Source organism: Gobio gobio (assembly GCF_949357685.1).
Source record: "Gobio gobio genome assembly, chromosome: 7".
Classification (NCBI taxonomy): Eukaryota; Metazoa; Chordata; class Actinopteri; order Cypriniformes; family Gobionidae; genus Gobio; species Gobio gobio.
In genome coordinates, this window is record NC_137103.1 from 4,279,850 (window position 1) to 4,307,642 (window position 27,793).

General features: G+C 42.0%; 1 long non-coding RNA gene across 1 annotated transcript in view; it reads left to right on the plus strand.

Moving 5' to 3' along the window:
* Nucleotides 1–168: 168 nt before the first annotated feature.
* The window catches only part of LOC307129672, a 33,766-nt gene continuing 6,141 nt past the window's right edge, over nt 169–27,793 (plus strand). Inside the window, exons 1-3 of the long non-coding RNA XR_013816924.1 lie at nt 169–224; nt 914–1,046; nt 13,131–14,249. This is a non-coding gene — a long non-coding RNA (uncharacterized lncRNA). The remainder of the gene's footprint in view (nt 225–913; nt 1,047–13,130; nt 14,250–27,793) is intronic.

A 27,793-nucleotide genomic window follows, 5' to 3' on the forward strand; every position in this document is an offset into this window, starting at 1 on the left:
TTAGACAGAATCTCACATATTAGATGTGATACACACTCTTTCGATGAGAGTTATCATTGGACAGCATATTAAACATGTATTTCACCTATCAAAGCGCAACGAAATATATATGCTATATTACTTCTATGTAGCCTAAACGTCCTAACCGAATGGGACTCGTATTTTGGCGAGGTGATGTGACGTCATGAGTCCGCGACGTGCGTCTGTGATTCGGCTGGAGAAAGGTTTGTGGTTTTAAGTTTTTAAATCGACATAAACAGTTTAATCTTTCTTATAGTTTTACAGTCGGTGTAAATGAATTAATCATTATTGAATGTAACATCGCAATGCTTTATCTAACGTTAATTTAAGCAAATAATAGATAAGATGCGTCTTATTTATCTTCTTATATCCTGAATAAGATTATTGTAAACAAGAAATCAGTCAAGTAGTGATGGAGGAATGGAGAAAAATAAATAAATACAATTTAAAAAAAATGTTTTTTAACTTTTTTAATGAATACTTTTTTTTGTTTCAATATATGAGCACATAAATCTGGTTTTAAATTTGTTTTCTTGGTAAATAAGTGATTTATTGCGTATGAGTGAGAACTGATTGCGATAATAAAGTGTTTATGATTGTTAATAATTTAAATAATATGAAAACATGTGCCAGTTTACAACATCAAGTAACGTAATTAACTGTTTCTGCACAGCTAAGGAAGTGCCTTACTATTTAATGTAGTTTATAAATAAACACCAAATATAAATCATGAAGTGTCAGGATAAGTTTTATTCTTTTGTCTATTCGTGGTTTTCCGGCTAATCAGGACAATTAGTGATCATTAACTATATCACTGGCGGATTTATTTAACTTTCTGTGAATTGTTCTTTATAATTATTAATATTAAACATGATTTTGTCCAAACACACAGGAGAACTCCTGGAGAAGCCTCTGAGATCCACGTGACACTGTTATAAAGATGGCGTTTATTAAACAGGAGAGTGAAGACATAAAGATTGAAGAAGTGTTCAGTGTGAAACATGAAGAAACTGAGGAGCAAACAGGTTAGTGTCATTCTCAAAGCTCAACTCAGTCCTGTGATCCTCTACAGAAATGAAGGATATATTTGAAGAATGTCAAATGAGATCACATGACCAGACAAATACTAATGACTTAATATTATAAATATATAAATACTAATGTTGCTTCAAGAGCTCATGAGAAACTCCTCTTGTCATGTTGGGCATTCATTATGATGACATGTAGCACATTAAATTATAAAATAATTAGTAAGGAGCCTTTTTTGTTACGTAACCGAATGTCTACTTCTGAACTGAAACCGTATCAAACTAAAGCATTTATTGTGACTTGTGTGTGGATGGGAAACTGAGTGCACTCGTACTGTAACTCTGTCTTAGACACAAGACCAGAATTATGATTCCAGACTAAAATACATCGACACAGAGACTGAATCCATACCACGGCAAATAACAGTAAAAGTACTCGAATAATATGGCAGAACTTTTATACATTTATTTAAAAAAGAACCCTAGAAACTCACTTGGCCGTCATGTTCCTGCCCGGCTTTTTGACCATTCCCTCGTCTTTATTTAATAATAATAATATTATAATAATAATAACTACTGGCCAGTTACAGAGATATTCGCAACAATCACATTATTATCAGTCATGTTAACACTAACCTTTCACTTCTGAACAGGCTGGGATGACCAAAATCTTCATTTATAATTACAATATAAATATTTTATTTTATCTTTAGCAAAAATGTAAATGATAAACAATATGACTAGGGCTGTAATCAAACAAAGAAAATCTTGGTCGACTGAAGTCCTGAAATTTTCAACTAAAAATGACGTTAGGAAAAAAAACGTTAAATGAATTCGCTGTGCATTGTGCGCAGTACTTGGTGGCCTTGTTGTCTGCCTAAATGAATTATAAATAAACATAAACTAGTAGGCTATTTGCAGTATATTAAATGGTTTTTGAGCTGATTATTTTGCACTGATATCATAATATCATAGCCTATGATTTCCCAAAATATAGTAGGCTACTATGTTGTCAACTAGTGATATCTTCACAAGAACTTTTGAGGAATATGCCACAACATTTAGACAAAACATTTTTGTCATATGTATTATAATAACTGACAGACACTAATATTTCAGCCGCTCTGTGAACATAAGATCAACATAATCGGTCGATAATTGCTTGGGATGTTTGATCGGCGGTCTCTATAAAGGCCGATCCAGAAAAGCCGATCAGATGACGCAAAACTCGTGAGACAATATTTTATGCGCGGTAAAAATGGCTTCACCGGTCTGGCAATTCTACAAGGTGTGTGAAACAGACATTACATTAGCAATCTGCAATGTGTGTACCAAGCAAATCCCACGAGGAGGAAAGCACGCAAAACATTTTAACACCACCAACCTCAGACATTTGAAGGTTAGTCACGTAAAGGAATACGAGGAGTTTTCAAAGTTAGCTAGCGCTAAGAGAGCGCGAGAAAGTTCAGCAACTCGCAACTCACTCAGCTGTCGGTAACAGAGACGTTTCAGAGACAGCAACCCTACAGCAGGGACAGTAAGAAACATAAAGAAATATCAGACAAAATAACTGAATTAATTTGCCTAGATCACCAGCCGCTGTCTATTGTGGAAGACGAAGGGTTCAGGCGACTCATGTCCTATTTAGATTCACGTTACACTCTGCCAGGGCGTAAATATTTCACGGATGTGTGCCTGCCGCAGTTATACCAATGTGGGATATTCTGTGCGCAGTGGGATGGTTGGAACTCAACTGGCCTAATTCTTCGGCTAGAAAGAACTGCAGCTAATCCAGAATGAACTTTGATGATAGTTTATTCAGTCATCCAATTGCAAGGCATACACAAGTTTGCGTGGATACATAAATGTGGTTTTCTGTGAGAGAACAAATAAGGATCGTAAATATACATGATAAGGACATGACACAAGATACACAGTTAAGAACTGTATAACTACACTTATAAGTTGAATTTGTATAATGTAACTGTGAACGAGAGCTTATTGCACCATATATAGGCGCTAAATGCAGCTGCATTAAAAGGAGCGGAGCTGCCGCTGCTGCTGCTAACAAGCGGTGTCGGGTTACAAAAGTGTGTGCGCGTTAGCACTGCCCTGCGCTCTGTATAACAATGTAAATATGCCGATCAGACCTGATACATATTTCCATCAACATATAACAAACAAATATTTTCTATCAACGAATAAACATTGTTAATAACAAAATAACTAACTGATTATTCACATAGGTGAGCATTACGCTATATGTTGACACAAAATACTTCTGAGGTGAAATCAACTGAATTACACGATGACACACTCTGATACACGTCTACAATGACAATAAATATTATTACTTACGGAGTTATTAACGCACAGCAATACCACACAAGGAAAAACAGACTTTTGAGGAATAAACAAGCCAGGAAAACTCCGTATAACTCCGTTACTGGACGCTGCTGAGATGAAAACTCTCTGCGCATGCACCAGACAAGTCTGAACAAGTTGACGAGCACATGCGCAAGGCAGGGAATTTTGCACAGCCGCCCCACAAATTTACGTAGGAAATTTGTAAGTCCCCAAAATGCCACAAAAAGTCCACTACTAGTGCTGCAAACTAATCTTTAGGCATTTCAGGCAATACAATGAGTTTAGCAACCGGGCGGACATAGATATTCCCTTTAATGTCTACTTCCACGGCTCTTATTGCACCATCGTCACTTGGTAGGACTCTGGTTACCTTACCGACTGGCCATTGGGCTCTGGGAAGTTGAAAGTCTGCAATCAACACAACCTGATCGACGGCTAGGTTTTGTGTGATGTTCTGCCACTTCTGTCGAAGCTGAAGACTGGGTAGGTAGTTCCTGAGGAACTGGGTCCAGAAGTGATCAGCGATCACTTGGCTGTGTCTGTAGCGTCGCCGTCCAAGTAGATTGCTGGGTCCATACACAGCCTGAGGTAGGGAAGCGTCCTGCCGCCCCATAAGCAGCAAATTGGGGGTAATAGGATCCGGATCCGCTATATCAGATGATACGTACCCCAGGGGTTTCGAATTTAGGATGCCTTCCACTTCGATCAACACTGTGGTAAGGACTTCCTCAGAGACAGTATGATCTTTCAGAACAACTTGGAGCGCAGCCTTGACAGATTTAATTTCCCTCTCCCATACTCCTCCGAAGTGCGGTGCGTGAGGTGGGTTGAAATGAAAGGAGATTTTTTGTTTGGCTAGTTGCTCTTGGAGAGATGGTTCCATTTCAGCGAAGGCTTCAGAGAGCTCACGCTCTCCACCCCTGAAGTTGGTTCCTCTGTCGCAGATGATCTCAAAGGGCTTTCCTCTCCTAGCTATGAAGCGTCTGAGGGCTAGTAAAAAGGAATCGGCATCCATGCTGCATAACAAGTCGATATGTACGCATCTTGTAGTGAGACATTTAAATATTATGCCCCATCTCTTCTCTTGCCTTCTGCCAATTTTGATTACATATGGACCAAAACAATCAACTCCTGTTGACCAGAATGGAGGCTGGTTAATCCTCAGACGGGAAGCAGGCAGGTCTGCCATTTTAGGTACAGTGGGCTTGCCACGCCATTTCCTACACTCAGCACATTGTCTCTGGTGCTTTTTGACCACCTGGCGGCCTCTGAGAACCCAATAGGTTCGTCTTAACTCTGCGAAAACTCTTTCAGGACCTGCGTGCATCAAGCGGTTATCAAAGTCTTGGATTAACAGTTTTGTTATGGGGTGTTCTGGTGCCAGCACGATAGGGTGAAGTGTATCCTCTGATAGTGTTGCAGCTTTGCGTAATCTACCACCCACTCGAATCAGATCAAGTTGAGGGTCCAAAGTTGGAGCAAGGGAATGCAATCGACTGGTTGAATGCACAGATTTATTGACGTTAAGGGCATGCACTTCATCAGGAAAACTTTCCATCTGTGCACGTCTGAGTACAGCCGTTTCAGTCTCTATGCGTTCTGTCGCCGACATAGGGGGTGCTGCCGCCCCATGAAGGGACTGATAGGTGGTCATGATGAGGTCATCCCATGAGTTGCAGTTATCTACATTAGGTGAAGAGGCATGACTGATTGAGATATTACCACAGAATGAGGATTTACGGAGTTCTTCTGAATCTTCAACTGGCACTGAAGGGTGGTTTGGCCAGTGGTCTGAAGATTGTTGCAGAAATGCTGGACCTTGCTTCCATCTGCAGGGATGGGACAGATATGTGAGTGTCTTACCGCGAGTGATATCGTCGGCAGGATTGTTATCTGAGTCCACGTATTTCCAGTTCTCATACCCAACGAGTTCTTGAATTTCTGCAATTCGCGTGCCAACGAACACTTTGTAATTGCATGACTCAGACTGTATCCAGTGGAGAACAGTGGTTGAATCGGACCACATTACTGTCTGCCTGATATTAAGTGTAAGCTCTGTGCTCAGTGTTTTAGCAAGCTGAGCTCCTGACAATGCTGCACAGAGCTCCAGGCGTGGCATGGAGAGTTGCTTCTTGGGTGCCACCCGTGACCTCGCCATGATGAATGCAACTTGGATATCATCAGCCGTTTCCACCCGTAGATAAGCTACAGAGCCATATGCCTTCTCCGAAGCATCACAGAAGACATGCATATCAATAATGGACATGGTGTTGTTGCATGCAGGTGTGTAACACCTGGGCAGTGTTATTCTCTGTAGGTTAGGCAGCTCTTCTTCCCATGTGTGCCATTCTGAGAAGATGTCAGCAGGCAGAGGTTCATCCCAACCTCCAACCCTCTTCCAAAGTGTCTGCACCAGGATTTTGGCCCTTGTGGTGAAAGGGATGATGTATCCGAGTGGGTCATACTGGCTTGCAAGGATGCGATAGACACTTCTCATTGAGGTTTCCCCAATTGTTGACACAGGCCTGTGCTTATAGCCTAAAGTGTCCTGGGAACAGTGCCACACGAGGCCGAGGGTTGACTCTTGCGGATCAATTTTGTTTGCTGAGAGCCACAGCTCGCAGCCTACAGATTTGGCTTCAGAGGGTAGATGTGCAATCACATCGGGAACATTGCTAGCCCACTGCCTTATGTCGAAGCCACCAGCAGCTAATACTGCTCTAATTTTGTCGATGAGTTTCTTAGCCTGATGCTGAGACTGAAGAGACTGTAAGCAATTGTCCACATAGAAAGACTGCTGAACGGACTCAACTACATCTTCATTGCCTTCACTGTTGTCCCTGACATGTCTCTGGAGAGCATAAGTAGCGCAGCATGGACTACAGGTGGTCCCAAATGGTAACACTCGCCATTCATAGATGTCTGGGCTACGATCTCTTTCCATGTCTCTCCAGAGAAAGCGGAGCAGGGGCTGGTCTTCCGGTAACAGTCTGATCTGGTGAAACATGGCCCGTATGTCTCCACTTATGGCAACGGCATACTCTCTGAACCTGAGCAGGACTCCCAACAGTGGTGGACCAAGAGTGGGACCAGGTAGTAGATTGTCATTCAGGTTCATTTGATTGTAGGTGAATGAACAATTAAAGACGACCCGGGCTTTGTCATTGTGGAGCACAATGTGGTGAGGAACGTACCATGAATCACTGGAATTGGCTTCTGGGTTGTTTATTCGTACCGCATAACCTGCCTCCTCAAGTTTGTGTATTTCTTTGTTGTACACGTTTGCCAGGTCAGGGTTCTTTACAAGGCGACGTTCTGTGGCTCTTAAAAGAGCCATGACAGCGTTGGGTGTTGCCTGGAGTTTAGCCGCATCTCGTTTATGAAGTAGTGGGGTAGCATAACGTGTTGTACCATCAACTGTAACACGTACCGATTTCTCCTCCAACATGGCAAGTGCAGATTTATCTTGCCTGGAGCGGACTACTTCTTTCTCATTTCTCTGTGGCAGTATGTCAAGCTGCCACAACCGCTCCACATGTTGACGTAAATCTTGCATCGGAGAAAGGAATGTGGTGTGGAGGCATACGCTTACGTTTGAGGGCTGCTGGAGAAAGGTTGTTGGTCCTTGAACTGTCCAGCCAAGAAGTGTGTGTACCGCTATAGGACTACCAAGCGGTCCCATACGGATGGGGCAGTTTGGTGTGATCAACTGTGGATAATCTGATCCTATGAGTAGCAAAGGCTGCACTTTACTGAACGCTAACAAGGGAATGGCCCTGAGGTGTCCATATCTCCTCTTAAGTGCGTCCGCGGGACATGACTGCTCAGCAAGGTTGAGATCTGCGGCTGTGAATGCGTTCCGAATCTGGTGTTTAACGCTTAGGTGTGAAAGAGCAGATACCTCAAAGGAGACTGTGGTTCCTCTTAGTTGAACAAGGTCTTGTCTTATTGTTCGAAGAGTCAAGTTTTCCTCAGATCCTTTCAAGCCCAGCTGCCTGACTGCTGCTGGCAAGATGATCGTTCTTTCAGACCCATCGTCCAACACAGCATGGGTGTCCAGGAACCTTTTACCACTGCGAAGTCTTACCGGGACAACTTTCAGCATCACTCTGCCTGAATGACTGGCCTGATCCAAGTAAACCTGAGAAGTGGTTGTGCTCACTGTGAGAATGCTTTGGTTTTCTGCCTTGACCGCAACTTCATGCAGAACGGGCAGGTGGAGTCCTCCACAGGTAGAGCAAGTTTTCTTGAGCGTGCAGCTGTCTTGTTCGTGACCTCGTCCACACCTCCAGCATTTCTTGTGTTCTTTAATCCAGCTTCCTCTTTGTGTGTGGTTCAACTTGCAAAAGGCTGCACAAGCATTGAGATAATGTTCATGGTTGTTACAGAAGGGACAAAAGGGCTTGAAGCGCTCCCGCTTTTTGGCTATAACTGCTATTTTAGTGTCGGTGAGGGAGCTGGAGGCCAAATTAACAGCTTTAGGTTGTTCACTGCCTGTGAGGATTGTAGCTGCCCTGGCTTTGGGATGAGAAAGAGGTTTCTGCTCTCGCCGGAAGGATTCTGTAGGCACTGGCCCTGTTACCCGCCTAGATATTTGAATGGCCTGAGCCTTCCTCTCCAGCCACTCTGCAAATTCTGGCAATGTGTAAGTCCTGGAACTGCCACTCACAATGATGTGATGGTTGAGACAGTACTCTATGAATGAGTCTCTATAGCTGCCAGGCAGTTTGGTCAGTAGAGTGTCAACGTGGGAGCCACATTGCAGTTCGTATCTAGAGGGCCCATCCATTGTGTTCAACATTCCCACCAGTGTATTAACAGCTGCAGCAAAGTCCTCAAATCCTTGCGCATCACCCGGTCGAATAACTGGTGCATTGAGGATGGCTCTCAGCTCGCTCTGAATTAACTGTCTTGGTTGACCGTATCTCTGTTCGAGAGCCTGCATGGCACTGGTGTAGGGAAATGGGCTGTTGACATACCTTTTAGCTACCTGGTAAGCGGCAGGCAGATGTAGATGATCCAAGAGCACTTGATATTTATAGTCCTCTGTTAGATGTCTGTGTGGGCCAAGGATGCTGTCCAGTCCCTTCTTAAGCATAAGGAAATCACTCTCTTTCCCTGAGGAGAAGACTGCCAGCTTTGGTTTGGGTATGCCATATGAGGACGCAATGGCCATTTCCATCAGTCCAGGTGCCACAGGGTTGACGGGATAATAATACTGTGGTGGTGGTCCAGGCCAAGGAGGTAGAGGCTGAGGTAGTGGTTGATAAGGTCGTTGAGGATGCATCACTGGTTGCGCTGGTACAGGCTGAACTGGAGCTGGCACCGTCTGCTGGTAATGTGGCTGCAGTGAGGCTGGCGCAGTTTGCAGAGCAGCTGACTGACGTCGGGGTTGCACATAAGTGTGCGCAGGCGGTACAGCAGCTGATTGATGTGGTGGCTGTATGCGGGCCGGTGCAGGCTGCACTGGAGTCGGCCGATGCTGTGGCTGTACCTGAGGATAGGCAGGCTGAACAGGCGGAGCAGCTGTGGGGGGCCATGAGTCTGATCGTCGGAGTTCTGTAAATGGTCTCTGAGACTGTGGCCCTGGCAGGGAACATACACGACCTATATTAGGTGGCTGCATGATTGGTTCCGGCTGCATAGAGGGCTCTTGGTAAAGTGTCTCCTCATATTGTGGGGATGATGCTACAGTCACAGAGGGTTCTAATCCATTGTTACTGAGTTCAACATGAGGAAGACTCTGGTAGTGTCCGTAAGCAGGAGATCTAGAGGCAAAAGATGCCTGTCTAGCACTGTCCATTCTAATTTGAAGCTCTCTCATCTCACTGCTTAAATCTTTCCACCGAGCTTCTAAGTGATGCAGCTTCCCACGTTCAAAGTCTCTGGCCGCTGGAGCAGGAGTAATATAGCCCCTATAAGGATCCTGGCTTGCATGATATATTCCTTCAGCGACCTCTGCTGGTGATGAATGAACATTGCGCGGAGGTGGATAATCAAGCACATAATCCTCCAAGTAGGTGGGCACCCGCCGGGTACGACTTGGACGAGGATCTGGCTCTTGTCCTCCCTCAAAGAAGTCTCTGGATGTAGCCATAGCGCAGCTGATGTCCCGAATCCGGCTCGAAGGACCAATTTTTGGGATATTCTGTGCGCAGTGGGATGGTTGGAACTCAACTGGCCTAATTCTTCGGCTAGAAAGAACTGCAGCTAATCCAGAATGAACTTTGATGATAGTTTATTCAGTCATCCAATTGCAAGGCATACACAAGTTTGCGTGGATACATAAATGTGGTTTTCTGTGAGAGAACAAATAAGGATCGTAAATATACATGATAAGGACATGACACAAGATACACAGTTAAGAACTGTATAACTACACTTATAAGTTGAATTTGTATAATGTAACTGTGAACGAGAGCTTATTGCACCATATATAGGCGCTAAATGCAGCTGCATTAAAAGGAGCGGAGCTGCCGCTGCTGCTGCTAACAAGCGGTGTCGGGTTACAAAAGTGTGTGCGCGTTAGCACTGCCCTGCGCTCTGTATAACAATGTAAATATGCCGATCAGACCTGATACATATTTCCATCAACATATAACAAACAAATATTTTCTATCAACGAATAAACATTGTTAATAACAAAATAACTAACTGATTATTCACATAGGTGAGCATTACGCTATATGTTGACACAAAATACTTCTGAGGTGAAATCAACTGAATTACACGATGACACACTCTGATACACGTCTACAATGACAATAAATATTATTACTTACGGAGTTATTAACGCACAGCAATACCACACAAGGAAAAACAGACTTTTGAGGAATAAACAAGCCAGGAAAACTCCGTATAACTCCGTTACTGGACGCTGCTGAGATGAAAACTCTCTGCGCATGCACCAGACAAGTCTGAACAAGTTGACGAGCACATGCGCAAGGCAGGGAATTTTGCACAACCAAACAGTGTTTACACATGTCGACAGCCTTATGAAGGACAACATTACATCAATTGACCTATTGGTAAGCCCCGCCCCCCTTAGTTAATGTTGCTAACTCGGACAAACAAACAGAGTTGCTATATCTTACAATGTACAGCTGCCAGTGTGAAAACCTTATCCCAAGATGTTTTTGGACACAGAATGTAGCGTATATCCCGTCCGAATGATGGCCAAACTTTACTGATGGTTTATCAAGTTTATTGCATTGTTATTCACTCCAAAAAACATCGTGAGAGCTGAACAAACAAAGCATAAGAAGTGCGCACTAACGTCTCATTCACAAACTCTCTCTCTCTCCGTTGCATTACCATTAACACACACAGCAAATTACACAAAAACACTCATATAACTAACTGTAAACAAACATATACACAGAGCTTATGCTTTTCGAGGGTGCAATTAATAACTGGTAAACTTTGTATCTGCAAAACAACTCTGATAAACTGCGTGCGAGCTCTTTCTTTCGTTACCCAGAGACTATAATGCCCATCAAAATAGGAGTCCTCCTTAGTAGGACAGATAATGTAGACCTTAAACATATCTAAAATGAAATTAATTTACATATAATCAGTTTAATATGGAGAGGCACTGAAATGTAGACCTTCGTGTTTTTGACCTACAGTGTTACATGACGTGAGAACAGTTAGTTATTTCGGTTTGTTTGTTAGCAGGGACTTTAATCGTAACTTAACGAGAGTTTGACAAACAGAAAATCCTCTCAGGATCGCTGGAGTCAGTGTTACAGTACCTCAGGCACGACATTTTATCATTTTTGTAGCATAAACACCATCAAACCGATGAGAGCTTTGGATTTTCCAATGTTTCTATGGCGCTGAAACCTAAAGATGTCCGAGTTCCGGTCCCAGCGCAACTGATACTCAACTGCTATTGGCTCATTGGTTCGAGGGGAGGGGCTTACCGATAGGTCAATTGGTTTCACTAGTGACATTTGGAGTGCGAGTGTATGCCCCATGTCCATGTTGAGCCTCACTGTGCAGTTCATTAATCAAAACTTCGAACTACAAAAAGTTGTTCTACATTCTCAAGAGTTTTCCGGGTCACACACGGCGGAGGCTATTGCTGCTGCATTCAGCGACATGTTTCGAGCATGGGGAATCCCAAAGGAAAAAGTGCATGTTATTCTAAGGGATAACGCAAAGAACATGGAAAAGGCCATGAGGGATGGCAATCTACCTAGCCTGCCGTGCATGGCGCATTCACTCCAGCTCGCCGTAACCGAGGGAGTTCAATTCTAGTCAGAATATGAGTCTGATACTGCCCCATTGGGCTGTGATTATGGGGCGTGTTTCAACCGAACCAGGAAAGACTGTAAAACTTTAAAAACAACTTTTTCTAACACTTTTGAAAGATAAGGCAGGTGAGAAACTGGTCTGAAATTAGATAAAACTGAATGATCCAGATTCGTTTAAAAAAAAAAAAAAAAAAAGGCCTAACCACAGCATGTTTGAAAATAGCAAGGACAGATCCTGAGCTAAGACGTGTATTAATCAAAACCAACAAGAAAGGCCCTACTGGCCCTACCTACTAATTTTCATCTGTTGCACTACATCATTAAAAAATGATAGTGAGACTGGTTCAAACACAGCAGAATGTGCTGCAGCGAAAGCTAAATCAGCAGCAGAGCTCTTGGTCGTCAGTTGTCTGACAGACTCCTAGCCTGACGTCGTCATACTCAATTCTAGTCAGAATATGAGTCTGATCTGCTCCGTTGGGCTGTGATTATGGGGCGTGTTTCAACAGAACCAGGAAAGCCCTCAATTGGATAGACCTACAACCAATCAGAGCAACGGAGCGACGCATAACGTTAGTTGTCAAATGTCAACAGAACTCAACTGCACTGTGTTGCCAAGTCCGCGGGTTGAAGCGACCCCAATTATGTGATATACAGCCCCAGGAATGCAAATTTTAGCTGCCAGCCCTGCCAAAATAACACATATTTTACCCCCCAAAGGCTTTTTTTCCCGGAGAACCACCCCCATCCCTCCCCCTAATAATTACTTAATACTTCGCATAATTACTTCTCTACCGATCAAGTCCAGACCGAACTGCCCGAGTAAAAATGTTGTGGGAGGGGCTAAGTTTGGCTGGCATCCAGGCTATCACAACGCAGCATCACTGATATAATCGCCTCTGGAAGACGCATCGTCGGTCATTTCAAACACTCCCCGCTTGCCTACTCCAGACTTCAAAGTATTCAGATACAACTGGGCCAGCCTGTCAAGAGACTACAGCAAGATGTACCTACCAGGTGGAACAGTACTGTATACATCAGTCTGCTAGAACAGAAACGTGCCCTGTGTGCTTATGGAGCCGACTATGACTTACCCTCCATGTTCACAGGCAGCCAGTGGAAATTAGTAGAAAATATGATTTCTCTACTCGCCCCATTTGAAGAGCTCACGCAACAGATCAGCTCATCAACTGCATCGGCTGCAGATGTTATACCATCCATCAGAGCTTTAACTCGTCTTCTCGAGAAGACAGCCGAGACTGACAGGGTTCCCACTCTTTCATGAACACCACATTCAAGGACTTTTTAAAGCACCTTTTATTTTAAATCAAGCACAATAAATACGATAAAGGTGGGTGTGTTACAGCCAATATATCAAACACCTACTGTGTTTGATGTGTGTTGCTTTGTGCCATTAAATTAGGGTTAACTTGTATTTGTTTTTGTTTCGCCTTAGACCTGATGAAAGAGGAGCGTCAAGAACGGAAGGAAATGGAAGAGAAAGATCATGATTACATAACTGGAGAATTGTTTAGTTGCTCAATGACAAAAAAGACTTCCTCACAAAAAAAGAGCTGTAAAGACTAGAAGTGATTTCACCTGCCAACAGTGTGGAAAGAGTTTCACTGATAAAACAAGTCTTGATGTTCATATGAGAGATCACACCGGAGAGAAATATATCATCTGCCCTCTGTGTGGGAAGAGCTTCTCTCAAAAAGTAAATCTTAAGACTCACATGAGAATTCACACCGGAGAGAAGCCGTTCACATGTGATCAGTGTGGAAGGAGCTTCACAGACAGTAAACGCCTGAAGAATCATGTAATAACTCACACCAAAGAGAAGGCTCTCGTGTGCCAGCACTGTGGAGTGAAGGTGTCCAGGAGGCATCTGATATAGATGCCTGTGCCACCTCAGCTGGCTCCTCTCGATGTGGAGGAGCAACGGCTCTACTATGAGCTCCTCCCGAGTGACCGAGCTCTCTAAGGGAGCACCCAGCCACCCTGCGGAGAAAGCTCATTTCGGCCGCCTGTATCTGGGATCTTGTCCTTTCGGTCATGACCCACAGCTCTTGTCTGGCTATCACAAGACCTAGCTCAATTTAAAATTGAACATTGGTCAGGGGAGTCTGCTATGTATTTTCTACTGCATAATTCAAATGACTCTGTACACAATTGGATAGTCCTTCAACCAATCAGACCACAAGAGGCGCGATCAATGGGCAACGACATGACTTCTCTATCCGTCATCGTGTTAAACCCGCCAATAGCGTGCCAGGTGGATAAGCAAGTCTACCACACCTCATGACCATAGGTTAGAGTAGGAACGTAGATCGACCGGTAAATCGAGAGCTTCGCCTTACAGCTCAGCTCCTTCTTCACCACGACAGACCGGTACATCGACCGCATTACTGCAAAAGCTGCACCGATCCGTCTGTCAATCTCCCATTCCATCCATCCTTCCCTCACTAAACAAGACCCCAAGATACCTGAACTCCTCCACTTGAGGCAGGACCTCTCCACCAACCTGAAGCAAGCCACCCTTTTCCGACTGAGAACCATGGCCTCGGACTTGGAGGTGCTGATTCAATGATTCAATTTAATGTTTTTTTTATATAAATCAAATGTGATCTGTAAACCTCGCTTCCAAATTAATCTCTCACCATATTTTAAAATCTGTTATATATTTAAAGCTACACTGTGTAACTTTTTTAGTTTATTCTTACCTAAAAACACTTAGTTCTTTCAAAAATATGTGCTCATTAATGTATATTTACTTCTTTCAAGTAATAAAGTATTCTCATAAGTTTATAATATGCCATTGAAAATACATACGGGTAAGGGGTTCGAATGTGGGTCGCCATGTTGCCCCTCCATCTTGAAAGTACATTAGCCAAAGAGGGACATACCCGCAAATTCAAGCTTCGCCTTTTGCGTTTTAACACTCGATGGCACTGTGTCGAATGTGGACGAGGTCGAACTGGAAGCCATGTTAATCTTGGACTAAATCGGCCACCGTAGGAGTTAAAACGAAATCGGAATTGAGAGGAACAGAAACTAAAATTCACTGGATGGTCATATACCTTTTCACCACTAGATGGGGGAAAATATCACACAGTGTAGCTTTAATGCTGCCTTCACGTGCTATCGGAATTATCGTAAATACGAGTTTCCTAGGTAAAAATGGCACATGAAAGCCCTCTGATGTCGTGTTTACCACTGGGAAGTTCGGAAATAATTTTGATACCCCAATTCCCGAGATGGGCGTGTCATAAGCTTTAAACATGGTGGCGGGGAGAACTAGACTGCTGTGGCAGGTGTGTTTTATTGTTTTTTTTCCCAAAACAGCAAGCCAAGGTCGTCTTGTCTCGACATTAATGTAGGCTAGTACATATTTACATGTAAGAGTAATCATATGACGCAAATTATATGTTTGGTAGCGAAAATAGCCTGCATTTGACTGAAATTACAGAATCAGCAGAAAGCGGACTATCTGGAATGTTTATGGTTGTGCATGGGAGACAACATATGATGTTGGTTTTAATAAGATTTTCCCAATAAATAGGCAAGAATAACCTGGTGTCCACAATGATTCCTGTTCACTCCAACAACAAAGCACTTGAATGCAACAAGCTCGTAATCACGATTTCTAAAGTGGGAATTAGGAAATTTCCGATAGCACGTGAAGGCAGCATTAGTCCCACTTGAATGCTCCTCGACAAGAGGTGGTCCTTCTGTGTCACAGACTTTATTGAGATGTATCGTCTAATTTGTTTTTGTATACATTTTGATATTTCTGTGAGATAGATATGTGTTTAGATATGTTTAAGGTCTGCATTATCTGTCTTACTACGGAGGACTCTTATTTTGATGGGTATTATTGTCTGTGGGTAGTGAAAGGGAGGGCTTGCAGTTTATCTGAGTTGTTTTCAGATGGAAAGTTTACTGTTTATTTGCACCCCCTAAAGGCATAAGGTCTGTATATGTTTGTTTACTGTTAGTAGAAGTTCCTCCCTAAAGTTCAGGGTTCGTAAATTTTCCTAGCCACCCATTCCTTAGAATGCTTGGGAAAAACCACATTGTATCGTGGAACACCTAAAACACATAGTGCAAAAAAAGTCAAAAATCAGTACTTAATAATAACCAAGCATAACTCTGTGTACTAGGGGTGAAACGGTACACGTATTCGTATTGAACCGTTTCGGTACAGGGCTTCCGGTACGGTGCACGCGTGTACCGAACGGTTATGAATGTAATGTTTAACAGTTAACAGTCGGCTTGTTGTAAGCACGGAACACACTTCAATCGGAGTTCCCACACGAACATATTAAGTATTCAGTCCATATTATCATGAAATTCAAACTATAAATGACGTTTTGATGCTCTTTAATGTGCGTGACTGATCAGTGATCACTAAACACAGTTCAAGTGGCCGCGCGGCGCGCGCGCGTGACCGCGATCATTTGTGAACGGTGCACGCGTCGAACGGTTATGAATGTAATCTTTAACAGTTCACTGTCGGCTTGTTGTAAGCGCGGAACACACTTCAATCCGAGTTCCCACACGAACATATTAAGTATTCAGTCCATTTTATCACGAAATTCAAACGATAAATGCCGTTTTGACGCTCTATGTGGCGTGACTGGTCACTGATCACAGTTCAAGCGTTCACAGTTCAACGCGATCATCTGTGAAGGCGATCGATCATCTGTTACTAAAGATTCAAGAATAAACATGAATGACGATCTGAAGGTATGCTGAGGATACATTACAATTTACTGTCATGTATATATGTGGTGTAATCGCTAAATCAGTGTTTCAAATGCGGAAAGATGTCAATATAACTGCTTGTGAACTAAACAATGTCATGTAACGTTAGCATCACATTTACCTCAGGCAGTCATTCAGTGTCCACAGAATTTTATTCACTAGAGAAATCAACTCTTTCGCTAAATATATGCTCTATATTAGCCGTTATATTCATTATATTCTACTTAACCTGTTAGTGATGTCTTGATTATTTCATGCATGTTAAATAAACCTGTCATGAAAATGACAGACACTGTATATATAAATTATTATATTTCAACAACGATTTGGAGAAAAAAACTATTTTATAATTAGATTTAGAAGTTAATGCAAAAACTGCCTTATGTGAAGTTTACATATTTGCACACAATGTGTTATTTGAGTGTTGATTATTATACCTAAAAATAAATAGCAACTGAATTTAGGCTAATAGTTTGGGCTCTGTTGTGAACCTTTAATATTAATGTACAAGTAAGGGCTCCCTATATAATTTACAGAAATATCTTAAATAAACTTTTAGATATAATTTAATTCATTCAAGGACACTTTTTTCTCCAGTAAACCACTGTTAAAAATAAAAAATAAATAAAAAGCAATTTTGTAAATCTGCTGTACCGAACTCGTACCGAACCGTGACTTCAAAACCGAGGTACGTACCGAACCGTCAGTTTTGTGTACCGTTACACCCCTACTGTGTACCTGTCCATTTCACCTACTTCAGAAAAATGTCTTTAGCCGCGTTTCCACCGAAATTACCCGGAACAATTTGTACCAGGAACTTTTTTTACAGGAACTTTATTCCCCCCAGATCTGCTACTGTCTGTGTTTCCACTGCGGTCTAAAGTATCGGGAAGATTAGGCAAATTAGTCCGGTGATGTAGGACTGCTGGACTGCGGCTGCTGCTCCTCCCAGTCAGCGATGGACAGTAATACATTTTGCGCGACACTGTCTGCAACAATAACGAGGAGATGCAAGCAGCGCTGCTTTTGGTAGTTATGTATTGTTTTAATAAAGAGGTCATTAACAAAACGGCGGAAAAGAGACGAGCACTGATACTGAAGCGTATTCTGCTCGTAAAGCTAGATTTAAAATAAGACAACGTATGTTATCAGCTATATATTACGACATTGAGCGTGATGTGGCTGAGACGAACGCGCGCCATCGGACAGAAAGAGCAAGACTGATATTTACTGAACGCAGAACGAACCTTGCAAAAGACTTACAAGCAACTTGCCTGTATGCTTGAATAAGGCCATTTGTCTCAGGTCCTTCAGGAGACTTGGATTTAATACTAGCGTTGACAGAGTGCGAAATGAAGGACATTCCTTTTTCAGCCAACGTTTTCATCGCTGTTGGTCAGGACTTAGGTCATCGTGATCACATTCTTTTCGCCGTCCATCTTCTGTCCCTCTATGTACACCACAAATGTGGTGGAGAAGGGATTTCCATTTCTCAATTAAAAGCTGGAAAATAAAATAATTACTTACATTTATTTATTCAGAAATGTATTTTTACTGTGAAATATTACAGATAACATACAGTGGGGCAAAAAAGTATTTAGTCAGCCACCAATTGTGCAAGTTCTCCCACTTAAAAAGATGAGAGAGGCCTGTAATTTTCATCATAGGTACACAACTATGAGACAGAATGAGAAAAAAAAATCCAGAAAATCACATTGTCTGATTTTTTTCAAGAATTTATTTGCAAATTATGGTGGAAAATAAGTATTTGGTCACCTACAAAAAGCAAGATTTCTGGCTCTCACAGACCTGTAACTTCTTCTTTAGGAGGCTCCTCTGTCCTCCACTCGTTACCTGTATTAATGGCCCCTGTTTGAACTCGTTGTCAGTATAAAAGACACCAGTCCACAACCTTAAACAGTCAGACTCCAAACTCCACTATGGCCAAGACCAAAGAGTTTTCAAAGGACACCGGAAACAAAATTGTAGACCTGCACCAGGCTGGGAAGACTGAGGGCCCTATTTTAACGATCTGAAACGCAAGTGTCAACGCGCGAAGCGCAAGTAACTTTGTGGGCGGGTCTCGGCGCTGTTGCTATTTTCCCGGCGGGATAAATGGCTCTTGCGCCCGGCGCAAATCTAAAATGGGTTGGTCTGAAGTAGCTTCATTATTCATAGGTGTGGTTTGGGCGTAACGTGAATAAACCAATCCGATCGTCATCCAGCATTCCCTTTAAAAGCAGGTGCGCAAGTTCCATTATGGATTGCTATTATTATGGCGTATTTACCAGGCGCACGCCAGGAGCGGTTCACAGCAGAGGAGACTGATGTTCTTGTAAGAGCAGTGAAAGACAGAGAAGTGAAGTTGTAATGTTGTACATTATGGTAAAGGTGATTTCACAGTCTTTTTTTTTCAGTCTTTCAGTTTTTCAGTCGATTTTTTTTCCTGGTTCTTGACGGACAAACCAATTTGTCAGATGCCCTTATATACATATATGTCTTGCCACTATTGGGCAAACAGGTCTTATCCTTAATTATTACAATTAGCCTGAATCATTTGTAAGCTAGATTTATGCCTATTTTTTCACATCTTCGTGGCACACCACAATGATTTCCGTCATCTCATGTGTTAATATTTTTTTAGTGTAACAATTTATGATTTGCAAAAATAACTGTTGCATCTGTGTAGGTTACATGAGCAAAGTGTATGCGCGTTGTGCAGAATGTGCACGCTATACATTATGGTCAAGCATGCGCCCTTAAAATAGCATAACGAACAACGCGCAACGCGCCACTGACTTTAGACTAGGTTTTTTCTGGTCAGTGGCGCAATTGTTTAATGGAACAGCAAAATAGCACCAGGGATTGTTTGCGCCGGAACCCGCCTCCTTTTTTGCGCTGAACCGCCCAGGGAGCGCAAGTTCATTCACTAGTTTAGCGACGTGATTCTGTGGAGGGAAAAGCGCGCTTTGCGCGGGTGCAAAATAGGAATGACACATGCGTCGGTGTACAAAGTAAATTGCGCTGGGTGCAAGATAGGGCCCTGAATCTGCAATAGCTAAGCAGCTTGGTGTGAAGAAATCAAATCTGGGAGCAATTACATACAAGACCACTGATAATCTCCCTCAATCTGGGGCTCCACGTAAGATCTCACCCCGTGGGGTCAAAATGATCACAAGAACGGTGAGCAAAAATCCCAGTACCACACAGGGGGACCTAGTGAATGACCTGCAGAGAGCTGGGACCAAAGTAACAAAGGCTACCATCAGTAACACACTACGCCGCCAGGGACTCGAATCCTACAGTGCCAGACGTGTCCCCCTGCTTAAGCCAGTACATGTCCGGGCCCGTCTGAAGTTTGCTAGAGAGCATTTGGATGATCCAGAAGAGGATTGGTTTCATCTGACCATATGACATTCTCCCAAAGTAGAACTTTTTGGTAAAAACTCAACTTGTCGTGTTTGGAGGAGAAAGAATGCTGAGTTGCATCCAAAGAACACCATACAGTACCTACTGTGAAGCATGGGGGTGGAAACATCATGCTTTGGGGCTGTTTTTCTGCAAAGGGGACCAGGACGACTGATCCGTGTAAAATGGAAAGAATGAATGGGGCCATGTATCGTGAGCTTTTGAGTAAAAACCTCCTTTCATCAGCAAGGGCATTGAAGATGAAACGTGGCTGGGTCTTTCAGCATGACAATGATCCCAAACATACCACCCAGGCAACGAAGGAGTGGCTTTGTAAGAAGCATTTCAAGGTCCTGGAGTGGCCTAGCCAGTCTCCAGATCTCAACCCCATAGAAAATCTTTTGAGGGAGTTGAAAATCTGTGTTGCCCAGCGACAGCCCCAAAACATCACTGCTCTAGAGGAGATCTGCATGGAGGAATGGGCCAAACTACCAGCAACAGTGTGGAAAAACCTTGTGGAGACTTACAGAAAACGTTTGACCTCTGTCATTGCCAACAAAGGGTATATAACAAAGGATTGAGATTAACTTTTGTTATTGACCAAATACTTATTTTCCACCATCATTTGCAAATAAATTATTTAAAAATCAGACATTTTTTCTCATTCTGTCTCTCATAGTTGAAGTGCACCTATGTTAAAAATTACAGGCCTCTCTCATCTTTTTAAGTGGGAGAACTTGCACAATTGGTGGCTGACTAAATACTTGTTTGCCCCACTGTACATGGGGGTTACCGCCAAAGGATGTATGCATACCTCAAATGGTTGCATATACTTTTTATCCAAGGCTGGAGATCTTGATTCTCTTTTATTGTTGTTGCAATTGAAAGCATTTTTTTGAAGAACCCTTTCCAAAAAAGTGAATTTTTTTATTATTTCAGATCAAGGTTCTATTATTTCAGATCAGGTTTTTGGGTCAAAACAGAGCATGTAGACACTACTTTCAGTACTTCAATAATACTGTGAACCTGTTGTTTCCACAACACAACAAATCTTAGCTGCATTTAAAATAGTATATGTAACATTCATGTAATACTACTCTAGAAGAACAATAATCACTTGTAAAGCAAACTATACATACCCTTTACTACATGCCAGACTCGTATTGTACACGAGGGTAATCGACCCTCATAGTCTTTCTTATTGAGGGGGACCTGTCCGTGGTGATCAGTGTTGTGGGTAACGCGTTACAAAGTAACGCGTTAGAGTACTCTAATTACTTTTTTCCTGAAATGTGTAACTTAACGCGTTAGTTTCGTGCGTAAGTAATCAGTAACTTCGTTATTTTTTAAAAAAAGTAATCCGTTATTTTAAGGAAAGGAAAATCCCGACTGCAGCCTGCTTTTTGTCAGACAGTAGGCCTAGGTCTACTGTGCCACCTGCGGATGTATCAGCGGAGCCGAAGCTCTGTGATCGTAAAGTCAATGGCTGTGATAGCCTACGTCTGTGCCCTGCGCCTGACCCTGTGTGTGTGTGGGTTTTTTTTTTTTTTTCCGAACTCCCGGCAAGATGGCAGAGAGGACAGCGTTTGGTTTATGGAAGTACGCACATTATTTTCAATTTGTCAACGAAAAAGAAAAGAACATAACGGTAAAATGCCCACTCTGCGTTGGTGAAAAGCCTGCTGAGGAGGACGACGGTGGTGCACCAGCTCCAAAGCAACAGCGTTTGAGTTTTAACTCTGCTAAAACAGTCCCCATCAGTGAGGTTCACAAACTTGTGGCCGGTTATGTAGTCGAGGAGATGCAAAAACACTGGATTTAAAAGACAGTCTCTCCCGGATGACATCTGGCCTGCCGCCTGCCTGATGTTATAGTTGAGGTAAAATTGTTTTTTCGTCTGTTTTTTGTTTTTGCTCATTTCTTACCAAGCTTTACTAAAATATTTTTAGGCGAAGGAGGTAACTTTACGTGACAAACTCAAAAAAATGAGAATTAACAAAGGCAATAGAAGGTCATCCATCCATTTTTCCCCAAAACGCTATAAATCCATCCTTTAAAAAAAATAATAATTATGGTTTTGTATTTTTTTTTTAAAGTATTTTGTCATTTATGAGGAAAAAACAATGTTACGTGACAGTTCTTCTCCATTACGGACGCGACCACCCTGAAAGCGCCGCGGCACTAAAGACTTTAAAACTTTCACAGAGACCTCAAAAAGAAAGCACAAAGCCTTTCTTTAAAACGAATTTCGTTTTGTATTAATTGTATCTTAATTTTAATCCATGTTTCATTAACTAATTTCCTGGATGGATTTAATAAATAAAAAGTAAATAGGCTATCTTGATTTTGTAGGCTATTTTTTTTAATTATAGCCTAAGTGAAAAATATTAGGCTGTGTATACCGACATGGATCAATTATTCATATTAAATTTCATCTGTCTTTTGTAGGCATTTGCTGACTGTCTTTCCTGTTATTGTTATCCTGCAGTGTTAATTTAGTCGGATGACTGACGTTATTCATTGTCGGGAGTCACGACTTCTAGGTGCATTTAAAGGGGCCGGGGGCTGTGTCTGTCATGTGTGAGCCGCTGCAAACGGCTTTTAATTTTTGGTAACGCATGAGTACTCTAACGCGTTACTTTTATGAATAGGTAACGCTGTATCATAACTGATTACTTTTAATTGATGGTAACGTTGTAACCTAACTAACTACTTTCCAAAGTAACTATACCCAACACTGGTGGTGATCACGTCTATTTTTAATCCACTGTCCAAAAGAAAGTCTACACACCTTTTGAAGGCTTACTTGTTCCATGGCAACAGAGCTGCTTCAGTAACCTGTAATAAAAAAAAAATACATATTTAATTCTTCAATAGTTTTTACTACTTTTGACAGATTATATTTGGGGAATAGGTCCAAAAAGATTTATGTTAAAATGTCCTTAAATACATTTTAATAAATTTCAGTAAAGTCACCATGACATAAAGAGGGGGAAAACTCATGTGCTCACTAACCTGCACCAACTCGAAGTGGACAACGTTTTTGTTGAAATCGTCAATCATACTGTATGTGCCGTATTTGGCAGAGAATCCAGGACTGAAAAGACAATCAAATGTAGATGCAAATTTAGAAATCTCACAGTATTTTAACAGTGTTAAACTTTTAAAAAAGATATATTTTTGCTTACCTATCAGATCTTACATCCCCTGATAAATTTGCACCTTCGTGTGAAACGTTTTGCAACCTCAAGTCTTCAAGTAGTTTTGCCTGTTGCTCCTTTTAGAAAACATCGACAACAGGGATTAAATACGAGGACTGGATCCCATAGAAGGTGGTTTTCTGCAGGATTTGTACATTGAGGCAGGCAGCCCAATCTGCGATGTCAACATCAATCAATCAAACTTTATTTAAAAAGCACTTTAAAACAACCGAGGTTGACCAAAGTGCTGTACAGCAAAAAAAAAAAAAAAAAAAATCCATAACCCACAATACATAAAATACAAATAAAACAGATTTAAGACAAACCGCGATACCATAGAAACAATAAAATAAAACAAAATGTCAACGTCAGGTGTCAAAGGCCAAGGAATAAAAGTGAGTCTTTAGATGGAGTTTAAAAATAGACAGCGAAGAGGCCTGTCTAATGGGCAGTGGCAGATCATTCCAAAGTTTTGGAGCTGCCACAGCAAAGGCATGGTCCCCTCTGAGCTTTCGCTTTGTTTTTGGCACATTCAGGAGCAGTTGATCGGCTGACCTGAGAGAACGGGTGGGTGTATAAGGGCGTAGCAGCTCAGAGATGTAGGGTGGGGCAAGACCATTCAGAGATTTAAAAACAAATAAAAGAATTTTGAAATGAATAAAGATAAAGAGAGAAGAGGGCCTAAAACTGAACCCTGTGGGACCCCACGAGAGAGAGGAGCAGAGGAGGACTCAGAGTCACCACCGCTGACACAGAAAGTCCGACCATCCAAGTAGGACCTGAACCATTTGAGCGCTATGCCCTTGACATAAGTACATAAGTAGCACCAGTGAATAGAGTAGACGCTGCCACAAGAAGGTTGTTGTCTACCATTCCGCAAGTTTCGTTGCATGAGTTCCAAGACCCTCCGTGGCCGTTTATACATTCCCAACTGACACGAAGTAGGCTACCAAATTAAAACTTTTTAGTGTCAATGACAGTTTGTCCACATTGAGGGTAAACAACTGGTAAACAACTGCATCAAATTTGACTCATTGACTATCCATTTTCTTTCTTTGTATGTACCACTTCCTTCTTCTTCCTCTGTATTTGTAGTTGATGTAGACGTAGTGGAACTTAGTGGAGCGAAACTCAAGTCCTTCTTGTCTGATGGAGGATCCACTGAGCTAAGGAGCTGATTGAGACACACCCGAAGTATCAGCAGCAGTGATGGCGGCAGATAGCGGCTTTTCTTGTGGCTTGAGTTGTATCTAATACAAATTAAGCATCTCTAGTTGATTAGTAGAGTTACATAAGAGGCGATCTGGCGCTGGAATGCGTTTGTGAAATCATGCTGAGTGCTTGTGGAGCTGTTTTCAGTATTGGTGGCTCGTGCACAGACTCGCGTTACAATCGATTGCTGTTGCGGAGACTTTATTAATTCCGTTGAAATCACAAAACGAAATGCACCCATTGTGATAAGTCCCTGTTCTTGATATACAATCACTGATTAATATATTTGGTTTTAATGAGAAAATAAATAAATTATACACAGCGGATCTACACTCACCTAAAGGATTATTAGGAACACATACTAATACTGTGTTTGACCCCTTTTCGCCTTCAAAACTGCCTTAATTCTACGTGGCATTGATTCAACAAGGTGCTGAAAGCATTCTTTAGAAATGTTGGCCCATATTGATAGGATAGCATCTTGCAGTTGATGGAGATTTGTGGGATGCACATCCAGGGCACGAAGCTCCCGTTCCACCACATCCCAAAAATGCTCTATTGCAGGGTTCCTCAAATCTTACCCTGGAGGTCCAATGCGCTGCAGAGTTTAGCTCCAACCCTAATCAAACACACCTGAACATGCTAATCAATGTCTTCAGGTTCATTAGAAAACTACAGGTAGGTGAGTTTGATTAGGGTTGGAGCTAAACTCTGCAGCGCATTGGAGGAACCGTGCTCTATTGGGTTGAGATCTGGTGACTGTGGGGGCCATTTTAGTACAGTGAACTCATTGTCATGTTCAAGAAACCAATTTGAAATGATTGAAGCTTTGTGACGGTGCATTATCCTGCTGGAAGTAGCCATCAGAGGATGGGGACATGGTGGTCATAAAGGGATGGACATGGTCAGAAACAATGCTCAGGTAGGCCGTGGCATTTAAACGATGCCCAATTGGCACTAAGGGGCCTAAAGTGGGCCAAGAAAACATCCCCCACACCATTACACCACCACCACCAGCCTGCACAGTGGTAACAAGGCATGATGGATCCATGTTCTCATTTTGTTTACGCCAAATTCTGACTCTACCATCTGAATGTCTCAACAGAAATCGAGACTCATCAGACCAGGCAACATTTTTCCAGTCTTCAACTGTCCAATTTTGGTGAGCTCATGCAAATTGTAGCCTCTTTTTCCTATTTGTAGTGGAGATGAGTGGTACCCGGTGGGGTCTTCTGCTGTTGTAGCCCATCCGCCTCAAGGTTGTGTGTGTTGTGGCTTCACAAATGCTTTGCTGCATACCTCGGTTGTAACGAGTGGTTATTTCAGTCAAAGTTGCTCTTCTATCAGCTTGAATCAGTCGGCCCATTCTCCTCTGACCTCTAGCATCAACAAGGCATTTTCGCCCACAGGACTGCCTCATACTGGATGTTTTTCCCTTTTCACACCATTCTTTGTAAACCCTAGAAATGGTTGTGCGTGAAAATCCCAATAACTGAGCAGATTGTGAAATACTCAGACCGGCCCGTCTGGCACCAAAACCATGCCACGCTCAAAATTGCTTAAATCACCTTTCTTTCCCATTCTGACATTCAGTGTGGAGTTCAGGAGATTGTCTTGACCAGGACCACACCCCTAAATGCATTGAAGCAACTGCCATGTGATTGGTTGATTAGATAATTGCATTAATGAGAAATTGAACAGGTGTTCCTAATAATCCTTTAGGTGAGTGTATGTTTTTATTAACTAACATAAAGAATACAAAAAAGCACTACAAAATATTGTGTTATATAGCAGATATAAGGATGAAACTATCATTCAATTTCTGGACACACACACACACTCCTATCGCAGATTTTTTTAAATGTATTTATTGACCTGAGGGAGGGGTTCTGGCAGACCAATCACAGCGCTTGTTGTTCGCATAGAATTGACTACGGCGTACACTCGACGCATAAGTATAAATTAGCCTTAACATTCATACACATTCTACCATATTATTTGACTGTCTTACATTTTAAGTTCAATAAAAATACTTACAATTCTCAAACCGCTAGATGGCAACTGTAGCCCTACTGAGACACTAGCCACATTTAAATGCGCACTTTTTTTTGTCATTCCGATTAAAATCCTCGGTGGACTGTTTACATGAGACGTTATCTAAACCGATCGGGTGTTTACATGTGCTGACTTTCAATCGGGATCATTTTGTGACATGCGCACACAGTTTGTCTGCCGCCTCAGATTCATAATGTTAGTATCGTGGATCAATAGTTCTGTGTTGGTAATTTTTATATTTATTTATTTTTCTGTGGGCGGACATGCAGTAGTTTAACCTAATTGATGTCCTATACAATGGCTATTTCAACAGCTGTGAATGATGAATGCGGAATCAAAATTAATTCAATTTATTTTGAAGAACACAAAATTAATAACTATAAAATGCACCCAAATTATTAATAAAAACATAGGATGTATGGTGAAACAAGAATGAAAGCATTCAAGATGTGCTCTGCATACTAGTACTAAATGCATAGATATTTCAGATGATTAAGGAAATATACCATGATCACAGAGGGATAAATATTAACAAAAGTAATTAAAGTAGACTGTGGGTAATGTTACTTAACCAATTTGAATTTGAAGTTTCATCTAACTTACGAGAAACAAAATATCGACACATCCTCTCCAGCAGCTTGAATGTTCCCCGTTGCCATGGCAACTCTCAGCGGCCACCAGGACTTATACAGTTTTATAAAAGCTATTCATTATTTGTTGTAAAGTGTATGAATCACCTCAGAAAAATAAACTCTACTGTCAGACGCAGTTGAGGCCTATAGGACAAACGCTTTCAAGATGAGATGCTGTAGCCAGGCTGTGTCTGTGTCATTGTCCCAACATTATGTTCATAACTTGTTAAGAAATAAAATGTTTAATACCTCAGAAAAATTTACTTTCCTCTCTTGTCAACATTAGCCTGGTGTGAGCGCGGCGCGCGCTCTTCAGTTGAGGAGGCGCGCGCTGTATATCACATCACAGAAAGACGTGCACTCACAGTAATCGGATCAGGTCGTTTACATGGTGGAATTTTTCGTTTGATCGATTCATGAAAAGGTTTATCCCACCCCTCCCAAACCCATTACAATTTCATTCGGATTGGACTTTTAAACCGATTACAGTGCTCCAGGTAAACGCACCTACGCGATAAACGTGTCTGCCATTTCGAATTTTTTTACCCGAGAGGAGGAGAACAACGGGCAACAGCGAACGTTAAAGGACATTACTACTTTGGCTTTGTAACTATCTGTGTTTTCGTTTTGACATTATTTGTTATCATGACATTTTAGTGAGTAACGTTGGTTAGTAACCCCAGTGTTTCTGTGTGCTCTTAAACTCTTATCATCTGAATTCATGGGGATAAACATGAAACGTGTGCAACCTATTATAATTTGTTATGAAAGCCACACATGTCTTTTTACTCTTTAGATCATTATGATATGAAAATATGAGTTTTTGACTTGGCAAGTTCATTAGT